The 21,110-nt window shown below is 42.0% G+C and overlaps 1 protein-coding gene across 1 annotated transcript in view; it reads left to right on the top strand.

Moving 5' to 3' along the window:
• Window positions 1-21,110, top strand: part of LOC136857790 (uncharacterized) — a 793,681-nt gene that overhangs the window by 12,009 nt on the left and 760,562 nt on the right. The window lies entirely within an intron of this gene.

Below are 21,110 nucleotides of genomic sequence, written 5' to 3'. Positions count from 1 at the left end.
TCCGACTGGGTCGGTGGTATACGAAGAAGTTTTAATGTGATACCTCAGTGTTGTTGCAAGTTGCTTTACGTAGCGGGTACGCAGATAGGTCTTATGGCGACGATGTGTTAGGAAAGGGCTAGCTAACAGTGGGAAAGAAGCGACCGTGTCCTTATTTAAGGTACAACTTCGGTATTTCTCTGATGTGAAAATGGGAAATTTCGGAAAGCCGTATTCCGGGCTGCTAACTGTGGGGTTCGAACCCACATCTCCCGAATGCAAACTGATATTTACGTGACCCAAACGGAGCGGCCAGTTGTTCGGTGAATTCCACTGAGCCACTTTTAAAAAAAGTATTTATCTAGTATTACAAGCGCCGAAATAATTCAATGTTATCTAGTAATGAATTTTCAACAGAAGGAAACACTTCGCGTAGCCTATAATACAGTAGTTCCGTGTGTGTTCGTACGTACTGTAGTCGTTGAGGACTAGTGCTATGATCGTGTCCTCAGTCACCAAAACGAGGAAAAGCATGAAACGCTGATATGGCATGACGTTTTCCTACGACTTGTGTAAGAACGTGTTTATAACAAAAATAGTGCTCTGGAATTTATTGACGTTATTGGTTGTATTTACCGCGTATTTTGTCGTTGCAAATAATTTATTGCGTGACAAGTAATCTGTAGTGATGGAAGATTGAGTGGATCACATGTGTGATTGTGTTGGCCATGAGACTTATCGATGAATAATTAATGAAGCGGATTGTTTACAACTTTTCAGAGCTCATGAATTTTAAAGTTGAAACAGCATCCATAACATTCTTCTACGTCACCAAATGTCCTTGAACATGGACCTGGGTTTTAAGGGAGAATCTTCATGCTGTTGTTTCTCAATTTCAGTCTACATGCCGTCCGACTCTATGGCTAAATGGTTAGCGTCCTGGCCTTTGGTCACAGGGGTCCCGGCTTCGATTCCAGGCAGGGTCTGAAATTTTAACTATCATCGGTTAATTCCCCTGACTGGGTGTCGTCTTCATCATCATTTCATCCTCATAACAACGCGCAGGTCGCCCACGGGAGTCAGATCAAAAGACCTGCACCTGGCGAGCCGAAGTCCTCGGACACATCCCGGCACTAAAATCCATACGCCATTTCATTACTCTACATGCCAACCGTCGTAGCTGATTGTGTTCTGTGTTCCACGCTGTTGTTGGACGTGGAATGGGGTCTGATGACGAAATCCCTCCCTATCGTCTACAAAAACACTGTATCGTAGTTTCGACCAGTTACGGATTGTAAGAAATTTTCAGTGCAAACTTTATATAATAATAATAATAATAAAAACAGTTAAGATCACTGCTTAATTTACAATTATTGCACTGGAAGGAAGACTCATTACAAAAGTCTTTGTAAGTCGTCAAGATTTGGAGATATCACCAATTGTTAATTTACTTATGACGGGATAAAGTGGTTGAACCCATGTATTTTACCTCCAGTATTCCCGAGGAAGCCTGACTAGGAACAAGAAACTATAATTGCACTCTCTCTCCCTCTGTGTGAGAGAGCCTAATTTTCATTAATCTCTTATACTTTGTATTGCGGGAATGGCATAGTGTTCAATCGAGTCAATATGTTTCTCGTAGACTTAAGTTGTTGTGATTGTATTTGTATTCGTGTTTGTAGCCTACCTTATTCAGCGATCCTTGGAATTGCGGATTTCGCCATAAAACATAAGATTGTTAACGTTTCTTAATATTCAGGTTTCCAGAGTTCGGCTAATTTTGGTAGAAAGTCGTTGAATGAGGCTAATAACTCTTTGTAGAAGCTCGCTGGTCCTACGTTCTGGCGTCTGTATGTAACCAGTCAGTTACTTCGACTTGGGCGACAGTTACTTTTAGAATGGGTGCGGTGTGTAAATAATTCACCTAATAACAGTAAGAGTGCATATGCTTTTGTTCAGTAATTTAGCTTTATGGAGATCAAAAGAAGGAAACACTTCATTTCGCATATAGTAGTTCTGTGTGTGTTTTTGTACAGTGAAGTTTTTTTTTCTTTTCTGTCTTTGACATAGACGTAGTTATTCGTGATTGTTTTTTACAAACTCCTAATTTAATGTTGTGTGTATTGCCTGGAAGCTAATATTCTTGCTTAATGCAGCTTCTGCTTATGTGATATTCTAAACATGGGGCTTGTTTTGTGTTGTCTGATGATTTCATTTCCATTTGTCCTCATCAACTTGAATCACCATATTGAAGTGTCAATCGCAGTGTTGTTGAAGCTTTGTGTACAGAGTAGGAACGCCATTGTCAGCAACGTCGCGTTATGTGTGGAGTACCAATGTCCGATGCATTTTCCTAGAGTGAAATTAGATGAACGCCCGAAGTTTAGCTACCGAGGTCCATGATTACAAGATTTGAAATAGCGTAACCTACTTCGGCTGATGATATTGTTGTTATTATTATATGATGCCCATGCTTGTTCATCTTTCATGCAGGTCTTAGAGTATCATTTTATTTTCGGTGTGGCCTACTATCAGCCAGATAATCTGTGGAAGCCGATGAGCTGTTATCACTTTCTATTGTGACAACACTATCAGAAAGAAGGTAGATGGACTATGTGTAGGGGTGGTGGTGATTTTTCGCTTACCGTACTACCAATTTTTTGCCATAATGGGGAATTGCATTAGTTTTGTAAGTGTCCAAGGAATCTATTAATAATGTACTTTTTCAACAACATGTGGGACGAATACATCTCTAAATCATGCTTTCAGATGATCCTTTGTTAGTTTAGCAGATCTAGAAGCAGTTACGGAATCGTTTACTGGTTGAAATACATTTTCTCTCAGTCTGAGATCAAACTTTCCACATTTTCCGTGCAGTACATTGATGATTGCGTACCATATAGATGTAATTGTTCATTTTGAAAGTATTTTTAGTGACAGTAGTTACATAAAAATCAGTGTGTTCACTTTGAGCAGTGTTCCTTGTTAGTCAAAATGGTAATTTTCATAATGAACTGACAGAACGGAAATTGTGTTTATAGAGAATTGTCCCTGTGACTATAAAAATGTACCGTAATTTATTATTATTAAATTCTGTTAAACCGAGCTCGATAGCTGCTGTCATTTAAGTGCGGACAGTATCCAATATTCGGAAGATAGTGGGTTCGAACCCCACTGTCGGCAGCCCTGAAAGTGGTTTTCCGTGGTTTCTCATTTTCACACCAGGTAAATGCTGGGGTTGTACCTTAAGGCCACGGACGTTTCCTTCCCACTCCTACCCCTTTCCTCTCCCATCGTCGCCATAAGACCTATCTGATTCGGTACGACGTAAAGTGGCTTGCAGAAAAATTCTCTTAAATAAACTTAGAGGAACAAGTGTCGTATTGTACTCAAGATGGCCGCTGTTACGTTGTTGTGTGTTTATAATACTGATGGTGCAACAAAAGTGGTATAATTAGCAAGTGAACCTATCACATTTTATTGTAGCTTCTATGTTCGTTTTACTATCAAATACCTGCATAATTTATTCCAGTTGGCAATGACCTTGATAAGTGCTTGTGTAACTAACTGTTTCTATTCATTTTTTAAATGCTGTGTTTGTAATCTTATGAAAGCAAGGGGTGTATACTGCCTGGCTTTTAGTTTCGTGTCTAACCTTGCGAGAAGCCTAAACTGGAGCCTCTAAAATACGTGCCATTGTAGGTTGTATTGCTTTCTCTTTTAACCTCTAGTGATTACGGACTTTGTAGCCTGAAGCAGTCTACGAACTTGTTCGAAAGACACGCGTGCTTATACAGGTTGGCTGTTAACACGGAATAATCAGCATACCGTGCACTGTCGCATTAAGGGGAGTTTAATATGATTACGGTCCTTTGCGGGACTGATAGCAACAGCAGACCCGGGAGGAATTGAAACCCAAAATCATAATTTTCAACTGTTCTACAGTACCAGTACAGCATTGACTTTCGCTTTAAGAGTTGTTGAAGTTTTTACAAACATGACGAATGTTACCTCCTTGCTTTAGGGGTCCACAGCTTACAATTCGTTCATTAGATCACGCGGTCTTAGCTAGGACTGCTTTATACCAAGCTTGTCTCTTTCAGAGTTTTTCTCTCTGACCTGGATGCTGAACGAACTAGCAGTTTATAGATTATTTTTGAGTGGGAGGTAATTTTACTCTACCCCTTGATATAGGGGTAGCGTGCGTGCCTCTTACCCGGAAGCTTCGGGTTCGATTCGTGACCAGTTCAGAGATTTGTAGCGAATAGATGACTGGAACAACGGGGTTGAATCAGCTTCTTGAGGTGAGTTGAGAAGCAGTGGACCCGGTGGCGAAAGTAAAACTGAGGATGTCGTCATGCTGACCGCACAGCAGTCGTCTTGGGAGGGCAAGGCACTTTTGCCCCAGTACATTTACTTGCTACGGTATAGAACGCATGCTGTTGTTAAAGCCGAATAATAGCATTGTAAAGCTTCGTCAGCTTGATCCATTGTCTCACCATAAAACCCACAATTATGGTCTTAAGGAGCCAAAGATAGAGGTCATCGGCCTCATACTTAATTTAGGGTGAACACAAAAGTCACGCTTAGGTTCAAATAATCTACATCTTAACGTTTGTTTTCGCTTTGAAAAAATAAAATCAGAATTCTCGCTTATCCCCAAATTTAACTTCCCCAGGTTTTCTTCGTCGTCGATAAGCCAGCAACCATTGAACAGCTTAAGAACAATATTACATCCAGGGACCCGCAACAAAGTTATGAAAAGAGTCTGTCTTTGTGAAGAGGCGAGTGGTAATCTTCAAAGACATAATACACAATGTACATAGATTTCCGGAACAAGTAGCCTATTTAATGTTTGTGGCATTTCTTTCAGTTTAAACAAGTTATAAATAAATCATTGAAGTCAACGCGTGACTTCCGTGCTTTCGTTTTTATTCAGCCTAGAAGAAGTGCCGAATGACGACAGGCGTCACCTCCGATCACTGGATGAAAAACTGCGTGAAATCGACGATTTTTCGTGCCGTCATCCGTCCTATTGATCTTTCTAGCGCCGGATGTTGACGTCTTTACGGAAGTGGTTGAATGTTGTGGACTGAGGCTCATGGAATCAAAGATGTTGAGTATGCGTCATTAGATCGGATCATACTTCCGACGTAGACATTAGGAAACGATTTTGCTTAGCGCTGATCCCGGAGAAAATGCATGAAAATTGACTACGAGGTATAGGACATTATGCTGCGACCAGCGGATGATGAAGCTACAAAGATGGGTTACATGGTGGAAGTCGTCCAGTATCTGAAGGCTATCCGAATGGACATCAGTAGTCTTGGCAAACGTAACACGGGTGGGTGGTTTGTATAGACTGAATATTGACAGGCATAACACACACTAAATAAAAAGCGCTTAAGTGCGGCCAGTATTCGGGAGATAGTAGGTTCGAACCCCACTGTCGGCAGCCCTGAGGACGGTTTTCCGCGGTTTCCCATTTTCACATCAGGCAAATGCTGGGGCTGTACCTTAATTAAGGCCACGGCCGCTTCCTTCCCACTCCTAGCCCTTCCCTGTCCCATCCTCGCCGTAAGACCTATCCGTGTCGGTGCGACGTAAAGCAACTAGCAAAAAAAAAAAAAACTAAATAAAAAGCGGCACGGGCTTTTTGGCTGTAACCTTCCATTCGGGAAATGGTGAGATTAACCCTACCGTTGGCAATTCTGAATACAGTTTCTTATTTTCGCACCAGGGAAATGTCGGGATTGTGCCTTAATTAGGTCTACGGCCGCTGTGTTCCTATTGTCGCTGTAAAACTTCAGATTTTAGAGCGACATGAAACAAGGAACACACAGTAAATGTAGACATAAGGGTGGTCGGAAACAACGTGATCCAGGTATATGAGCGTTAAAGGGTTGGTCATACTGATAAATAATTTGAAAACAATAGTTAGATATATCGCGCCGCTGTCATTTTATCAGCTGCCTATCAGATCGCTTCGCGGGTGTCATCGGATGAACATTCCCAGGCGGTGTTGCCAAATCTGCACGTGGTTTATGACCGGCTTGAGAGCGCCAATAGAAGAAATAAACTTCTCCAGGGGAGGGACTTGAACAAGGACCTCCCTGCTGATAGGCTCGACCCATACCAAGCACACTACGGTGGCAATGGCTGAAACCCACGGTGTGTTCGATGCTCGTTTCTCGGCCAAGCCACGTGCAGGTTTAGCAACACCGCCCCCTTCAGCCTATTTGAATTCGCCCGCGAAGCAGCTGATACAATTACAATGGGACAAGATATCGACGTTTTTTTAAAAATTACTTATCAGTATGACCAACGCTGTAACGCTCATATACTCGGTTCACGTTGTTTTCGACCAGCCTGTATAGTGTGTTACTCATCAGGTGTAAAACCAGTGATCAGGTTTTCTTGTGAGCAATTTGCCGACAATATTCTATGGCATCGACAGTAAGCTAGATGTAATAATTTTGTTGCTCATTTTACGTCCCAGTGTCTACTTTTACTATTCTCGAAAACGCCGAGTACCGGAATTTTGTTCCGCAGGAATACTTTTAGTCTACCGACTCAAGGCTGGCCTATTTCTGCACTTTGAAATACCACCCGACTGAACGAGGATCGAAGGCGCCAACTTGGGGTCAGAAGGCCATCGTTCCTGCGTCTGAGCCAGTCGGCTCGGTAGATGCAGAATGGGCTTCGCCCCTCAAGTGGCCACGGCTAGTCCGTGGTCCGACAGCTCTGTACTCTAACCGGCCAACCGATCAGAGGACGGGTGGCCACGGCTCTACGCCTCTTCATGGGGAAGACGGGACAGGGCTGGACCTCACTGCAGGCCCCAACCGTCGGCTGTCCTGAGAATGGTTTTCCGTGGTCGAATGTCGGGACAGTTCGTAGTATAGCCCACGGCCGCCCGCCCTCTCACCTTCTCCCCGCATCTCCTTCACTATGACAAATCTCCCGGCCTGAGCGACGGCGTCACCGTCTAAGAGACCCGCCTTCCCCTTCAGGGGAGGAATGAAAACGTTGAGTAGTAGTAGTTGTAAAGTTGATGACTCATCTGTACTTGTTTACCAATGACACTCGTAACATGAAATAGAGCTTCAGATTAACTTTAATAAATACCTGATGGAACACGCATTCCTCGTCAAGAGCGAAATAACTGCATGGATTACTGGAGGTCGAGCGCAGGTAGCTACACGTTCTTATGTCACTCGTAATTCATTGTTATGCATTCACTAACCGCTCGATTGGCATAATTTGAAAGAAGCAGCTCGTCCTTGACCCAGACATGGCAGCAGGTGCGGTCTGCGGTGCCTCCAGCATGGTTTACCGTCAGCTATCACTTCCTTCGCCACAGAGTATCATTTTCATGTCAGTAGAATGCTGTCACCAAAGAACTAGAAGGTGGTGGTTGATGTTTCAGTGGCTAATCAACGACATTATCAGGCCCCCGTAACATCAACAAAACGACCCTTTCCGATTCTTAGAATGTTAAGCGAGGCCGTTCTGATCTTCCTGGATTTTCTCCAGTTACTCGACTGCAAGTGGATTTGATGCAGTTTTACGGCGGAATGTCTGGAGGGATGTAGTCACTATTTCTGTTACAGAATAGTGTTGTGTGTATTAAGACGACCATAAATACTCAGTCCCTAAAACCAGAAGTGTATTTCTTCTCGAACGAGAATCGGACCCGGAACTCAGTGAACCTAAGGTTGCTACGCTGACCATTCTGCCATAGAGCTGGACGATGAGACATGAAAAATGAATTATAGGAACCAGAGCTACATACTCTCATGTAAATGAAAATAATTAGTTTTGGTGATTTATAAGCTCCGTATAACAGACATGAAATTAGTAATAATTTTTGCTCATACAGCAAAGAGGAACAACAGGACGACAGTTACAATGAAGACATTAATAAGGAATGAACTCCACAGATGAAACTGCGTATCACTATGTTAGGTACAAAATGGGTTTGTGATTAGTAGCGACAGTGTGTGGCTCAGGATGCATTTTACAGTACCTGTGGTTCGTACCCCTGTATGAGCGACACCATGGTTCTGTACTATTACCTAGTGCCTGTGCTTAGTACCCACTATGTGAGGAACACCATAGGTTTGCGTTTCCTGTAAATGGCGCCGCAATGTGCGAAACACCATAGGTCTGTGTTACATGTGCGCATTACATTACCTGTGAGTACTGTGTGGAATACCGCGAGTCTGCGCTACTTTCGGTTAGTAGCGCAACATGACAAATAGCATGGTTCTACTTACCTAGCGATGAGTACTATTATGACGGGCCGATGACCTGGATTTTGGACCCGTTTCGACTACAAGCATCATCGATTCTTATTGTGCTTTAGGAGCAGTCCCTTGACCAGTAATACTATTGTTTAACGCTAGTTTCTGGGAATGTATGGCATTGCGGGTCGGATCCACTGATTGTTTTAACTTCATATCCATCCATTCATTTTTCGTTCTCACATTTTCGAATTCTGGTCAGTGGAGGGTTATGGATTTTTAAATTGTCATAACATTTCGTACCATTAGGGGCCGATGACCTAGATGTTAGGCCCCTTTAAACAACAAGTATCATCATCGAAACTGCGTATGATCCGGTATCGGTGGTGGGGCCATGTAAGGCGAATAGAGGAGGGTAAGATAAGCTGAGGGAGATCAAGACAATGATGGTTAAACCACTCTGTTATCGCTTTCACGGTCCATTAACTACTTTGACGGCTTTAGAAGACGCAAAAATATCGGAATTTTTTTTAATATAATTTCTTTTACTTGCTGGTAAATCCGTGGTTTGTATATTTTCTGAAAGATATCTTGTACTGCGCCGTAGTGGTTTTGAGACATTTGGGACATGCCGAGGTGTTTGAGATACTGAACGATGGTATAGTTTTCAAATTTAGAGAAACGTTTGTCCTGCGATTGTGATCAAGTATTACTCAATGGCATTGTCGTGAGCAAAGTTTTAAAACCAATTATCGATGACCACGAAAGGGACGTCAGCAGTGACCTTGATATTCCTGAGAACGTATCGAGAAAACCTTTAATCTGGAAATGTTTGAAAATATAATCATCTGCAGTCAAATTTTAAGACTTGAGCCGTAATCACAAAACTGAAAAACATACTGTATTTTCTAGTGGTATTAGAAAAAAGTATTTATGAACCTATTCGTAACATGTTGCCATTGATGCTTTCACGGCGCGTACTTATAGACATGATACTGTATAGGCTTTTGGGCTTATGCCGTGCCAAGAAAATACGTTTCTCAGAGAACTGTGCTCTGCGCCATTAGAAGATGCGAAACGTAAAGAATTTCACCTTATTTTCTTGACACGGCATAAACCCAAAAGCCTATACAGTATCATGTCGATTCGTAACCTGCGAGTCAGTGCTCCTAACGGATGATGATAGACTTCTTACGATCCGCGTTTGGATGCGGTCGTGTCACGGCCGCTTGTATAATATAGGCAACGGTTTGGCAGTGCTTCTACTTGGACTACTTGTGCCAGGTTCCTTACTTTAATCTTTCCTATCTGACCTCCCTTGGTCAGCCTTTTTTTTGTGACCCCGGCAGTGTTAGGTTTGTGAGGCCTAGGGAATCTTCCGTGTTCACATCTTCGTGCTCCTACCTTTCTTTTGCTGATAGGTTTGTGAGGCCTAGGGAATCTTCCGTGTTCACATCTTCGTGCTCCTACCTTTCTTTTGCTGATACCTTCAAGTTTCGACAGAGCAGACATTTTCACTTTTCCCTCTTGAATAGTTATACTTCTTAAAACATTAATAATCACCATCACTCCATTCCCGGCCTCTTCTGGGCTTAAGTGCTGGCACGGGGTTTACTCAACCTCTTGAGACCATGTGAGGAACTGTCTCATGCTAGAGCCAACCGTCAAAAAAGCCAGGAGTGTAGGGCTGTATGCTATACCTGACTGGACTGCAGTCGTCTTGAAAAACCAAGGGCCTCATGGGCTCTTGGACTACGAATTTGTTTGTTTGTTATGAAATAACCTCAGATATTTTGTACAGATGACACTTTTTGATATGAAGTCCCCTGTCATTACAAAAGGATAAGGTCATAAAAGCCATGCTTCGCAAACCTTTCGGCCTACATTTAAAAGGGGAATTATTATTGTTATTATGCTATTGGCTTTACGTCTTACGGCGACGATGGGACAGGAAAGGGCTAGGACTATGAAGGAAGCGGCCGTGGCCTTAATTAAGGTACAGCCCCAGCATTTGCCTGGTGTGGAAATGGGAAACTACGGAAAACCGTCTTCAGGGCTGCTGACAGTGGGGTTCGAACCCGCTATCTCCCGAATACTGGATACTGGCCGCACTTAAGCGACTGCAGCTATTTAGCTCGGTGGAATTAATATTAGGCATTTATCTCCTGGGAGATATATTAATTAATATGTCCATCAAAGTTATATCGGTCAAGCGCCAGGCGAGAATCAACACGTGTCAAGAATTGCATTACGAAGGCACGCGGAAATTAGTGAAGAACTCTGTGATTACGCCCATTAGAAGAATGGAAAAAATACCATCACAATCACTCAGATTTAAGGAATCTTTAGTGTTAGAAGGGGCCCAAGGGGTGAAAAATTGTTTACAACTGTGTCTATTTATTTATGTATGTTATGTTGATAAATTCCCAGTAAGTTGATAAGAATGCAGATAAGAAAACATGGCTAGTAATTCTTCAACTTGTTTGTATCCCTTTTTACTTGAACTAATCTGTGCTCATGAAATGTCATCATTCATTATATAACAGTAAAATAAGACAGGAACAGTTATTTATTCCTTAAGATAGAGGGATTTCAACGACTCACTATTCGAATAATGTGGGTAGCAGCACTCATTGAAGGTAATTTCCTCCACGTGTTCTTTAACTTGCCAGTAAATCTGCCGTTGCGAGGCTGGCGTATTTCAGCTCCTTCAAATTCCACCGGGGTGAGTCGGGATCGAACCCTCCAGCTGGGGCTCAAAAGACCAACGCGTCTGAGTCACTCAGTCCTACCGATTAACTGAATTGTAGGAAATGTTTGAGGTGCTTGTTGATAACCAGTTAACATCGCTACTGGCGACTGCGGTTCGAATGCATGCGAGATTTTGGTAAATTTGCTTGTTTGCCTTCTTTCACTTAACTTGTTTGGCATACGACCTGTACTCCGACAGAGCATGTGGACTCATCTCTCCAATCTGTTGACTTCTTCAAATAGATGGCAATTATTTACAGGCGGAAGTTGCTATTAGGGTTTCAAGTGTTTCGTAATCACAATCAGAGATGGGTGTATATACAGGGTAATTCACCTAACATGTTACGCAGAAATAGCTTCTAAACCATTCTGTTTTCATATTCGTAAATGGTACCCCAGGACCTTGTAAAATAACGTGTTACTTAGTCTCGTGGGGTGATTAATAACCGAGATATTGGTACTAACTCCATACTTTTAAATGGAACGGCACAAATTCATACAGCTGGCCTAAAAGATCAACTGCGTACAAGTTCAAATATGTAAGTATTTTTAAAATCGGGCACATACTTTTTGAGATATAAATAAGAACAGCATGCGCGGTTTTGCTGCCGCATCAGACGGCGTGAGGTCGGCCAAGGACATATTGAGGCGCAAGCTGCTTCCTGGTCTTGATTCCAGCCACAGAATGGATGCCAGGCATGTACTGTAAACATAATGTGATGTACCGTAACATACCCTGGGTGTGCAACGTTATTGTATAACTGGCGAACACACAACGGGGAAGGGAGATTAAGTTGTATTGTTTTGTTTTGACATGTAATAGGTTGCGCTCAGTTTAGCGTTCTTTTTCTCACGGATGGGAATGGGAAGGATTTGGAAAGGAAGTCGGCCGTGGCCTATCGCAAAGGTACCCATCCGGTATTTGCCTGATGTTGAACATGGGACACCATGAAAATCACTTTCAGGTTGGGCGAGGCAGGACTCGAACCTACGTTCTCCCGAATGCACTACAGTCGTGCTGGAGCTCTGCGGAGATTAATGCATGTAAAGTAAAACATAAATAATAGTGTTGCTGTCATCTCACCACGACGATCAGCTCTGACCATTTGCTTTTCTAGAAGGTGGTCTTCCGGTGTTTTGTGTTATGTTTATTTCTCAACTCTTAGAATAGTATGAACTGTACACTAAAACCAGTGACATATTACTATTTATTGAACATAACAGGCGAATTAGCCCCAATACATGTTCACAAGGACAGCTGACAGCAAAATAAGAAAAATAGAAATACAAAATTTCTGGGCATGCCATGAGGTTCATTGGATACCCCGGAAACGTGACACTCCCAAGGGAGGGTCCCCACAGCAGTCATCCTCAGTCCCTACATGTCACGTCCCTCGTCTACACTTAATATTTTTTAAAAAATCAATGAACAATAAGGGATAATAAAATAAAAACAAGAACTAATATTAAGGACAATCTACCGCTACTGCCCGGCCGTGTCATCACCCCTGGTGAGAAGACACTAAAACCAGTGACAATTATAGCTTTCGTTATGTTCCTTTCAAGGCAAAGTACTTATTTCATTCCTTTTAAACACATCAACCTTTTCTGTCCTGTCGTGTGTTCGTCTGTCATACACACTTTGCACACCTATCACATGTGAACGAGGTGCTTACATGCCTCGTATCCATTCTGTGGCTGAACTCACTCCCAGGAAACTGCTTGCTCCTCAATATGTCCTTGCCCGATTTCACGCCGTCTAATGCGGCATGCAAAACAGCACATGCTGTTCTTACTTATATCTCAAAACGTAATTGTCCGATTTTGAAAATACTTACATATTTGAAAACTTGTACGCAGATGAACTTTTAAATCAGCGGTATGAATTTGTGCCGTTCCATTTAAAAATATGGAGTTAGTATCAATATCTCGGTTGTTAATCACCCCATGAGACTAAGCAGCACGTTATTTTACAAGACCCTGCGTACCATTTACGAATATGAAAACAGAATTCTAATATCTGTAATGGTTTAGAAGTTATTTCCGTGTAACATGTTAGGTGAATTACCCTGTATATTGCATTTGAATGAATGCGTTTTGTTACGGCAGTCTAGCAGCTTTTACTATGAGGTACCATCTATTGTCTCTTATTTAGCACAATTACTGTTTTAGTGTAGGTTGGGGTTTATTTTGTACGTGGTATAAGCTACTGGGGCTACTACGCTATCCCTTACATTTTAATACCGATTATTCCGGAAAAATGTGTTCATGTTAGTAATACATTCCTGTGACGCAACGCGCAGACATCAGTTGAATAAACATTAATGCTTTTGTTGGAGACTGGCACATATACTGCTGATCTGCATGGACTGTACGATCCAATGGGGAATATTTACTGTGTAATATGTGATGTCGGTTGAATCATCCATGTCCAGTTAAATCGAGTAACTATTCATGTGAGAAATATATCAAAACCTCTCTCTAAATGCGTGCTGGTATTCTGCATTTCCCTGCGAACTCTCTTACCTTCGTACAAAATTTAAATTGTATTATTATTATTATTATTATTATTATTATTATTATTAAGACGCAGTATTTTTTTCATCTGTCTCTTGGCACGGTGCTAAATGGTTAGCGTGCTGGCCTTTAGTCACGGGGGTCGCGGATTCGATTCCTGCCAGGGTCGGGAATTTTAACCATCATTGGTTAATTTCGCTGGCACGGGGGCTGGGTGTATGTGTCGGCTTCGTCACGACGCGCAGGTTGCCTGCGGGAGTCAAATCAAAAGACCTGCACCTGGCGAACCGAAGTTGTCCTCGGACACTCTCGGCACTTACGCCATTGTGTTCTACCATCATTTTGTAACTACAAACCCCTCCCAATCGGCCGATCCTGGCTACACCACTGCGGAATGGGTGGTGCTGAGTAATAACATTCAGGACACGTCGAGTGTGTCTGCATACTGTGTTAAGAAAAGTGTTACTTGCATTTCCGATCGTATTGCAATAGCACTTTCTGGCCCATTATGGAAAGCAATGACAAACTACTTTATTCCTTGTCATGCCTTGTACGCCTAATTTGGCATCGTCATCTGTTGTTGAGGATTCAACAAGCCTCCGGGCTGAAGATTTAACAAGTGGCGCAACAGTCCATTAGGGCCTTGACATGTTAAGACTACTGCTGCTCAGTCATATTGGCTGCAAAGGTCAGCGCCACAACATCCTCAGTGGTATTGCTTGGCTTTCTTGACTGAGTCCGCAGCCTCTCTTATGAACACCTCCTCAGTTGAGCGAACCTTGTTCCAACCCTCAGCGCAGAATTAAAATCCTTGGACTTCTCAGAAATAAAATCCATGGTCTCCGATTAAAAGGCAACACTGGGCTAGCCGGTTCGATTCAGTACTCAGGATTATTTTATCTATATCAACTAGTGATATTTATTTGAAACATACGATCCTGTGACAACATAACTCAGAATAGATGAAGGTGGGTAAGTAACCCATTATTTCTTTTTAATGTTCTGTGTTTAAGGTTTGGGTATCGAAAACTGGCACAGTCTGTCGTTGTACAAGAGTGCATAAATGGGATGTGCACGTGAATGTTTAGTAGATTTACTGATATACAAAAGGGCCTTTGTGTTTCTTTCGACGTGTAATAGAAGGGATATTGCAACGCGTTGCATTGCTTGTTGATGTCGACCGAGGCCAGTTGCTATGTTTTGGCGCTTGTTAGTATTCTGTGGCGTCTCCCATTCACTAAACATGAACTACGGCTCTGGGGCTCCTCTGGGAGGCTTGCTATGTTAGGTTCTTAGCTGGAGGCCTGTTGATGTATGCTCGTAATACGAGCAGCTACGACTGTTAAATTGTGCTGTGTTGTGCCTCTTGCAGATGGAGCGCTCTAGTTCTACATTTCAGTGAGGCGCGATAGTATTTCGTCGTTCGTCCTCGCCTTCTGGCTCAGGGCCAGCACTTGCCAGCTTTGATTTCCGTGTTTATATTCCCGGGGCTTCAGGGTTCACTCTATCTTATTTCTGCAGAACATGTGTGAAGTAGAGATAGATACCGCAATTGTACTACTACCGGTACTGATATTATTGGTTTTACATCCAACTAAACTACTTCTACGGTTTTTGGAGAGGTGGACGTGCCCGAATTTTGTCCATGCTAGTTAATTTACCGCCATGAGGCGGTCATTTTGTAATTATTATTATTATTATTATTATTATTATTATTATTATTATTATTATTATTATTATTAAGAAATATATTGTAGTTGGAAGGTATTCCGGTTTCAATTCTTACTTACAATATAACAACGAAATTAATTCAGTAATGACGTAAAATCAACAATAAATGAGAGATAGGCCTACATGAAAACAAAATATTACACGAAATTCCGTATAAAAAATAATTTTCACGATGACGAAGTAAAAATAAAAAATAGTTGCATTAAAACAAAATACAAAAACTGACGGTTAAAATGGCGCTAGTGGTGGAACACAATAATAAATTACAATATGCTTTACGTCGCATCGTCGACCCCGCGGTGTAGAGGTAGCTTGGCTGCCTCTTACCTGTAGGCCCCGGGTTCAATGCCCGGCTGGGTCAGGGATTTTTATCTGGATCTGAGGGCTGGTTCGAGGTCCACTCAGCCTACGTGATTACAATTGAAGAGCTCTCTGACGGTGGGATGGCGACCCCGGTCTAGAAAGCCAAGAATGGGATTTAGTTTTTTTTTACGTCGCACCAACACAGATAGGTCTTATGGGGACGAGGGGATAGGAAAGGCCTAGGAGTGGAAAGGAAGCGGCTGTGGCCTTAACTAAGGTACAGCCCCAACATTTGCTAGGTGTGAAAATGGGAAACCACTGAAAACCATCCTCAGGGCTACCGACAGTGGAGTTCGAATGCACCGACTCCCGTATGCAAATTCACAAATAACTAAAATATTTCCTACCGGGCGAGTTGGCCGTGCGTGTAGAGGCGCGCGGCTGTGAGCTTGCATCAGGGAGATAGTAGGTTCGAATCCCACTATCGGCAGCCCTGAAAATGGTTTTCCGTGGTTTCCCATTTTCACGCCAGGCAAATGCTGGGGCTGTACCTTAATTAAGGCCACGGCCGCTTCCTTCCAACTCCTAGGCCTTTCCTATCCCATCGTCGCCATAAGGCCTATCTGTGTCGGTGCGACGTAAAGCCCCTAGCAAATATATATATATATATTTCCAATGCCTTAACGTTACGATTTACCGTAGATTGAGCGTTATGATGAATTGCTATTACATGAACGTTGTAAAATCAGTCACTTTCGAATTTATACAAAATTTACAGGATATTGGAGCCTATTCTTGGGGATAAAAGGCCCTGAGACTGCTGCATTTCATTTATCAGTTCCCTGATTTGCAAACTATTATTTACCATAATTTATTTCCTGCGGTCTACCTTTTACTTTAACACGAATGATCGGTCCTGTTTAATATATGGCTTTTGTAGTCAACGGTTGAACTCTTCTTGTTGAGCAGTTTCGAATACAACCCTACTGGGATGGGATCGAACCCACCATCTGAGCCACTCAGGCCGGCTAGAAACTGGAAATGATTACTAATTAGCTTCATATAATTTGTAGTAACATTCATTTAGGAATAGGCTTATCTCTACGGTCGTTCATTTTGTTGACTGGGAGCTAGAGCACATTACAGGGGTCGTTGCAATTTTCGAATTAAACCTCAAATTCAATGTTGAGGTTATCAGGCTTACGACGTGAATATGTGTCAAGAGCTGACGATTAGTTTACACATCTGAGACGAGTGAGATATATATTGTATCTTTAGAAATTCGAATCAATGGGGAATCAGGCTGGAGCTCGTTTTTTACCAGCCCTCAGGGTGTGAGTTTCGATGGAATTGTTATTTCATGCATGTTCATTTTACTGTTTGGCGATTTACATTGTGTCTAATAGGATTAGTTTCTATAGTAAAGAATTACATTATAAAGTCAGCATTCGTTAATTACTTGCTCGTTTTTAGTTGTAGGCCTGTATTGTCCTGGTGTGTTCGTAATAGGCACGGCCGCTTTGGTGAAAGGAAGTCGCCCGCGGGTTTGTAATCTATGTAGGTGCGAGAGACTGCAGTGTTTAGGGCGGACATATTATTGTGCCTTTGCGTTTCCGTTGCAGAGTGAAACATTTAGTTTGTTGATTGAATGGGTATTTTATAGTGACTAGGGGACCCGTGCGAGAAATCTCGCATGTTCATAAAGTCTGTGGTGAACTGAGGAATACACAAATCAGTACACTATTAGACAGTCTTACCACTTAATGTAATCTTTGATTTTTTTAACATTTATGGTATCCACTTGAACGGATGCAAATGCAAGTGCATTATTATACTGACGAATGTTCCGGAAGCAATTTTTAGTTTTACTATCATTCTTTTCTTAACTGACAATTACAACATATTGTCATGACATAAGACCCCTCCGTGGCTCAGGCGGCAGCGCGCCGGCCTCTCACCGCTGGGTTCCGTGGTTCAAATCCCGGTCACTCCATGTGAGATTTGTGCTGGACAAAGCGGAGGTGGGGCAGGTTATTTTCCGGGTACTCCAGTTTTCCCTGTCAATTTCATTTCAGCACCATTCTCCAATATCGTTTTATGCCATCTGTCATTCATTAATCATTGCCCCAGAGGAGTGCGACAGACTTCGGCAGCCGGCACAATTCCTATCCTCGCCGCTAGATGGGGGTGGTCAAATGACTGGAAACAGGCTGTGGATTTTCATTATAATGACATAAAACGAGCGTCCCAGCGGCCAAAATGTGAAGTGGACTGCATGATGACGCATATTTTCCTACAGGAACAGTGTTCGCAAATCGCACACTTCGTACAATTTCTTTAAACTATTTTTTAAAAGAAATTATCGCTTTTCATGAAATAAGTGTGCAATTTGTCACTGCTAATGTATATTCCCTTTTCTGAATGTTCCTTTGTCGCGATCGGTTACTCGCGAGCGCCGCAAAAGGGGTCTATACTACTGTTTAAATAATATATATGACTTCTTCCTGAGATGTGTTTTTCGATTGTACTAGCTACTACTACGGTATTAGGATTGATTTTTCTCCTTATTGTCTTAATATAGGGCATATTTACCCAGACTGTCGCTATAGTCGTGGGTATCTCTTGTGAGCTCAGTGACATCAGGTCGAATGTCGACGTAACACGTATGACCTCTGATGATAGGTGGTGGTTTTCGATCATAACAGAGTAGTTTCTTCTTTTCATCCTCAGTCTTTCTAGTGTAATTAGTATATATATATATATATATATATATATATATATATCCTCCTTTATTTAGGAAACCGGACCTCAACGGGCCGTAAGACACGGTATTGTACGATTTTTGTGTTTTGGAGTGTAAATGGTTTCTTAAAAGATGAACGACCGGGCGAGTTGGCCGTGCGCTTAGGGGCGCGCAGCTGTGAGCTTGCATCCCGGAGATAGTGGGTTCGAACCCCACTGTCGGCAGCCCTGAAAATGGTTTTCCGTGGTTTCCCTTTTTCACACCAGGCAAATGCTTAGGCTGTACCTTAATTAAGGCCATGGCCGCTTCCTTCCCATTCCTAAGCCTTTCCTATCCCATCATCGCCGTAAGACCTATCTGTGTCGGTGCGACGTAAAGCAAATAGGAAAAAGAGGCACGGACCCACGCACAGCCGCCTCGTCAATCGTGGCTAGATAACTTTCCTTGAAGGCAAACCTCTTCCACAACTCGGCCATCATCCCTGGTGTGGTACTTCTTGCACCCACTAACAATCCGCAAACGGTGACTGAGATTACATGATATTACTCCACGATGTAATTGGATACTGGAACATAGATCGCCTGCTTCTCAGAGTGCACATGTTAGGTTGTTGTTCGCCTGATTCTAGACGTACTGTTGGGTCCAATATTACAGAACGATCTCTCTGTTTATCGATGGCTGGAATATGTAATTTACAATTTTCGACTGTGAGATTGCTTCCTTAACAAGCTCATTGTTGCATTTAATGAAAATATATATTTGTCCTACACCATTAATTTCACGCGTGTCCACCGGTGATAATATCAGCGGTGAGAGCGAATAAATATTGGAAAACAATATTACATGGGTTGGTGGTCTAGTGTGTGAAGCGAGATTCTCTAAAAGAGGTTGAAAGGAAAAGAGATACCATTTTATGTGACAGAGATTAAAGCTGTTGTCTAAATGGTGATTCAATTCTTGAATAGTAAATGTACAGGGTGGAGATGATTCTTTCTCTAGAGAGCATTGGATTGTTGAGTTGTAGTTTTTGTAATATAATTGTTTCAGATCCCTTCATTTACAATGACAGATTAAGAGACTCCCGTTGGAGCATGTGAGACGTCTGTGGAGTTTGAATTTTGTGGGTAATTGAAGATCCTGCCTCTTATGATAAATATTAATTAGTTTTAAAACACTTAAGACTAGAAATGTGTTCCCTTACGTTTGTGGTACGTTGCCTGTGTTAAGACATGCTACATAGCGTTGTTGCTTAGATGGAATTGAACCCTAGTACAGTCGATTGGCATAGAAGAGTGGTAAATGCGAGGGACTCGTATCAGTAGATTGACTGGTGGGATAATCAACCCCTTTAAAAGACGAAATGCAGTACTCGGGCGTGTCCTAAGACCGGTAGATCTTGAAATGTTACTTGTAAATAATAATAATAATAATATTGGCTCAGCTACTGTGCGTAGACGTTTCGATTTAACGCCATTCAGACTACTTATTATTATTATTATTATTATTATTATTATTATTATTATTATTATTATTATTTTCGCAGCTCTTGATATTCATAAAGGTCATGAGGAGTCGCTATAGGTCAACGACATACCGTGACCTCATTCGAAAAACTTCTGTACGAAATATTAACTCGATTGTAAAGACGAAACAACACTTCAGTGAGGTATTTCCATATAAACTGTTTTTATTTAAAAAACGTTCTCTCAGTTTTGAATTATTTTTTAATTTCATCCCGGTGAGTTCAGCATTTAATTTTCTATGGGAAAAATGGGCTATCTGAGGAAAACACGTACCTTATAGTAGGAATGGCCTTGCACTTTATCGTTGATAATAACAAAAGTTATCGCCTCTGAGTGTGAGGGGTGTGACAGTGAAGCGCATTTCGTTCGTATCTTTTTCTTTCGGAAAATTCGCTTTATTGGGATTTGCAGCTTCGTAAACCTTCTGGTTTTAATAATTGTTTGTTTCGCCCAACTACAGTGAACTTTTTATTTCAAACCGATCAGGTATGTTTTCTTAAAAGGAGTCGATGAATACAAATTATGAACTCTTTGCGATGAATACAAATTATGAACTCTTTGTGACAGTTGAAAGGTCTCCTTCTCCAATATAAGTTTTTATTGAAACCCTGTTTTTTATATAATATCTCCTGGGAATTTTCGGTCGCCAAATATTCGTGCTCCATTGAGTGCTAACTTGCAGTTTTTTTAATCTTTGGAAACATTTTGTCTGGATGGAGAACAGAAGGAGGGGCTGGAAAATGTTTCTGGACGGAGGACACCCAGAAGCACGTGGGTTACGTTCCCTGTTAGAAAGTAGAAACATTTCGCTAATTTTTTTCTGGAGAGACAATATGGTTTTAGGGTTCACTCAGCCTACACCAAAAATGAGTCATCCTCGTATCGTTTTTTCTTGAGTTCGAATGTTATTTGGATTTGTCCCAGTAATAAAATGAAATGGCGCATGGCTTTTAGTGCCGGGAGTGTCCGAGGACAAGTTCGGCTCGCCAGGTGCAGATCTTTTATTTGACGCCCGAAGGCGACCCACGCGTCGTGATGAGGATGAAATGATGATGAAGACGACACATACACCCAGCCCCAGTGCCAACGGAATGGTTACAATTCCCGACCCTACCGGTAATCGAACCCCTGCGACCAAAGGCCCGTACACTAACCATTTAGCCATGGAGCCGGACATTTTTCCCAGTTTTACAGCAGGTTAACCTTCCTGACGACAACCCATTGTGGAGGGATGTATTCACTATTACGTGTTTCTGTGGTTGTTAGTGGTGCCGTGTGTTGTATGTAGCTGAAGAGATGTGTATTAAAACGAACAGA

This window comes from Anabrus simplex, chromosome 1, assembly GCF_040414725.1.
Source record: "Anabrus simplex isolate iqAnaSimp1 chromosome 1, ASM4041472v1, whole genome shotgun sequence".
Taxonomy (NCBI): Eukaryota; Metazoa; Arthropoda; class Insecta; order Orthoptera; family Tettigoniidae; genus Anabrus; species Anabrus simplex.
The sequence above is the reverse complement of the archived record's forward strand: the minus strand, read 5'-3'. Positions and strand labels throughout refer to the sequence as shown.